The sequence below is a fragment of the Delphinapterus leucas genome, unplaced genomic scaffold, assembly GCF_059928025.1.
Source record: "Delphinapterus leucas isolate spDelLeu-1000000601 "Yukka" unplaced genomic scaffold, BTC_Dleu_Yukka2 spDelLeu_asBTCV2_sq79, whole genome shotgun sequence".
Taxonomy (NCBI): Eukaryota; Metazoa; Chordata; class Mammalia; order Artiodactyla; family Monodontidae; genus Delphinapterus; species Delphinapterus leucas.
This window is the reverse complement of record NW_028322288.1, coordinates 57549-61963: the sequence shown is the minus strand read 5'-3', so window position 1 is coordinate 61963 and position 4415 is coordinate 57549. Positions and strand designations below refer to the sequence as shown.

The window sequence follows — 4415 nt, the reverse complement described above, 5'->3', positions numbered from 1 at the left end:
GTAAGTCAAATATTCCACTCTGAAATTGATTTTTCAATCTGAATATGGAAATCTTTTTCTCTTCCTCTCTAAGTGCAATTTTATGTTAATCCCAGTGAAAGGAATGGGTGTGTGGACAACTGGAAGGAAGTGGGTGTGTCCTGGGCTGTAGAATTGCTGAAGTGTTTAAATGCTTATGCTAGAAAGGTGTGGAGACAGTTGGTCTGGTCTTGCAGTTATCAGAGACAGGTAGAACAAGGCAAAATGGGACAAAGATGGAGAGGGCAGGCATCTGGGGCAAAGCCCTACCATCTACTGTCTGATGGTCCCTTTCTACATCAACTCAAACTAAAAGACAATTATTGCATATCAGCTGGCCACCCCTGCATTTGTAGGATGAATTGTTAAACCACCATTTAATAAAGCATATTCCTGTTGCTACTCATCCTGGTGCACACAGACTCCTCTAACCAAGAAGTAACATGACTAAAAATCAGGGCCTGTGATTTGGTGCATCTTCCATTGTGACTGTTGATTTGAAATTCCCATTTGAGGCTACATTCATTTCTCTATTCATAGGAATTTATATTCTTCTAGGCTGTTATTATATCTTGCTCTGGAAGTCTGCTTAGGAAGATAACTATTGACCCTAGTCTCTTGCCCTGTCATTTTCTCGCCAATGTTTGGGTTTAAAAATTCTATTTATCTATCTTTATTTTTGATGGTGCTTTAAAAAAATAACTCATGCTTCTGGTTTAAAAAAATCAAATAGTACAAAGGTTATTAAATGTGTTTACTTTCTTGAGGTGCCTCCTGGACTCCCCAGTGTGAAATTGCTTATACCACAGCCAAGTGAGGCTGTGCTAAACTTACCCTTCACATTTGGGGATAGTCTCTTAGTCATTGTACTTGAATATGTAACAAACAAATAGACAGAAACTTAATTTTATTTATGTTTTTTTTACCAGGTGAAACATGTTCTTTTAGGCCTTGGGAGATAGAATTGTAAGACTTGGGCACTGCCACCAACAGGTTATGCTCATGTTGGGTAGACTTGATAAGGCATGAAAGTTATATGATGCCAAGACAAAAATGTGGCAAGGCACTGAGTGGGTGATTAGTAACCAAATGAATTTATGCATAAGGCATTATCATGTTTGTGGTGTAAGCACCAGTGGTGATGAAACACCACTCTGTAGGCATTGAGAGGCCAGAGAAATTTAGCAAAAAGGAAAAACAGCATCCTCAAGTATAGCAAGAAGCAGCACAGCAAACAGACCCTGGAGTTGAACAGTCTTGTGTTTTGGCCTCAGCTCTGTTCTACTAGCGGGATGATCTTGGGCAAATTCCTTCAACTCTCTAAGCCTCTGTGTCCTCATCTGAGGAAGATGGCAATGCGCATAATACCTACCTCAGAGGAGCTATCAGGATCGAATTATGTTTTGCGTACAAGGTGGATCAATAGATGGTAACTCTTTTTTTTTTTAACATCTTTATTGGGGTATAATTGCTTTACAATGGTGTGTTAGTTTCTGCTTTATAACAAAGTGAATCAGTTATACATATACATATGTTCCCATATCTCTTCCCTCTTGCGTCTCCCTCCCTCCCACCCTCCCTATCCCACCCCTCCAGGAGGTCACAAAGCACCGAGCTGATATCCCTGTGCTATGCGGCTGCTTCCCACTAGCTATCTATTTTACATTTGGTAGTGTATATATGTCCATGCCTCTCTCTCGCTTTGTCACACCTCACCCTTCCCCCTCCCCATATCCTTAAGTCCGTTCTCCAGTAGGTCTGTGTCTTTATTCCTGTCTTACCCCTAGGTTCTTCATGACATTTTTTTCCCTTAAATTCCATATATATGTGTTAGCATACAGTATTTGTCTTTCTCTTTCTGACTTACTTCACTCTGTATGACAGACTCTAGGTCTGTCCACCTCATTACAAATAGCTCAATTTCGTTTCTTTTTATGGCAGAGTAATATTCCATTGTATATATGTGCCACATCTTCTTTATCCATTCATCTGATGATGGGCACTTAGGTTGTTTCCATCTCCGGGCTATTGTAAATAGAGCTGCAATGAACATTGTGGTACATGACTGTTTTTGAATTATGGTTTTCTCAGGGTATATGCCCAGTAGTGGGATTGCTGGGTCATATGGTAGTTCTATTTTTAGCTTTTTAAGGAACCTCTATACTGTTCTCCATAGTGGCTGTATCAATTCACATTCCCACCAGCAGTGCAGGAGTGTTCCCTTTTCTCCACACCCTCTCCAGCATTTATTGTTTCTAGATTTTTTGATGATGGCCATTCTGACTGGTGTGAGACGATATCTCATTGTAGTTTTGATTTGCATTTCTCTAATGATTAATGATGTTGAACATTCTTTCATGTGTTTGTTGGCACTCGGTATATCTTCTTTGGAGAAATGTCTATTTAGGTCTTCTGCCCATTTTTGGATTGGATTGTTTGTTTTTTCGTTATTGAGCTGCATGAGCTGCTTGTAAATTTTGGAGATTAATCCTTTGTCAGTTTCTTCATTTGCAAATATTTTCTCCCATTCTGAGGGTTGTCTTTTGGTCTTGTTTATGGTTTCCTTTGCTGTGCAAAAGCTTTTAAGTTTCATTAGGTCCCATTTGTTTATTTTTGTTTTTATTTCTATTTCTCTAGGGGGTGGGTCAAAAAGGATCTTGCTGTGATTTATGTCATAGAGTGTTCTGCCTATGTTTTCCTCTAAGAGTTTGATAGTTTCTGGCCTTACATTTAGGTCTTTAATCCATTTTGAGCTTATTTTTGTGTGTGGTGTTAGGGAGTGATCTAATCTCATACTTTTACATGTACCTGTCCAGCTTTCCCAGCACCACTTATTGAAGAGGCTGTCCTTTCTCCACTGTACATTCCTGCCTCCTTTATCGAAGATAAGGTGACCATATGTGCGTCGGTTTATCTCTGGGCTTTCTATCCTGTTCCATTGATCGATCTTTCTGTTTTTGTGCCAGTACCATACTGTCTTGATTACTGTAGCTTTGTAGTATAGTCTGAAGTCAGGGAGCCTGATTCCTCCAGCTCTGTTTTTCGTTCTCAAGATTGCTTTGGCTATTCGGGGTCTTTTGTGTTTCCATACAAATTGTGAAATTTTTTGTTCTAGTTCTGTGAAAAATGCCAGTGGTAGTCTGATAGGGATTGCACTGAATCTGTAGATTGCTTTGGGTAGTAGAGTCATTTTCACAATGTTGATTCTTGCTATCCAAGAACATGGTATATCTCTCCATCTATTTGTATCATCTTTAATTTCTTTGATCAGTGTCTTATAATTTTCTGCCTACAGGTCTTTTGTCTCCTTAGGTAGGTTTATTCCTAGATATTTTATTCTTTTTGTTGCAATGGTAAATGGGAGTGTTTTCTTGATTTCACTTTCAGATTTTTCATCATTAGTGTATAGGAATGCCAGAGATTTCTGTGCATTAATTTTGTATCCTGCTACTTTACCAGATTCATCGATTAGCTCTGGTAGTTTTCTGGTAGCATCTTTAGGATTCTCTATGTATAGTATCATGTCATCTGCAAACAGTGACAGCTTTACTTCTTCTTTTCCAATTTGGATTCCTTTTATTTCCTTTTCTTCTCTGATTGCTGTGGCTAAAACTTCCAAAACTATGTTGAGTAAGAGTGGTGAGAGTGGGCAACCTTGTCTTGTTCCTGATCTTAGTGGAAATGCTTTCAGTTTTTCACCATTGAGGATGATGTTGGCTGTGGGTTTGTCATATATGGCCTTTATTATGTGGAGGAAAGTTCCCTCTATGCCTACTTTCTGCAGTGTTTTTATCATAAATGGGTGTTGAATTTTGTCGAAAGCGTTCTCTGCATCTATTGAGATGATCATATGGTTTTCTCCTTCAATTGTTAATATGGTTTATCATATTGATTGATTTGCGTATATTGAAGAATCCTTGCATTCCTGGAATAAAGCCCACTTGATCATGGTGTATGATCCTTTTAATGTGCTGTTGGATTCTGTTTGCTAGTAGTTTGTTGAGGATTTTTGCATCTATGTTCATCAGTGATACTGGCCTGTAGTTTTCTTTCTTTGTGACATCCTTGTCTGGTTTTGGTATCAAGGTGATGGTGGCCTCGTACAATGAGTTTGGGAGTGTTCCTCCCTCTGCTATATTTTGGAAGAGTTTGAGAAGGATAGGTGTTAGCTCTTCTCTAAATGTTTGATAGAATTTGCCTGTGAAGCCATCTGGTCCTGGGCTTTTGTTTGTTGGAAGATTTTTAATCACAGTTTCAATTTCAGTGCTTCTGATTGGTATGTTCATATTTTCTATTTCTTCCTGATTCAGTCTTGGAATGTTGTGCATTTCTAAGAATTTGTCCATTTCTTCCAGGTTGTCCATTTTATTGGCATAGAGTTGCTTGTAGTAATCTCT

The 4415-nt window shown here is 38.7% G+C and overlaps 1 protein-coding gene across 14 annotated transcripts in view; it reads left to right on the top strand.

The window, feature by feature from the left end:
• Positions 1–4415, top strand: part of UBLCP1 (ubiquitin like domain containing CTD phosphatase 1) — a 128791-nt gene that overhangs the window by 66834 nt on the left and 57542 nt on the right. The gene's annotated exons all lie outside the window — the stretch shown is intronic.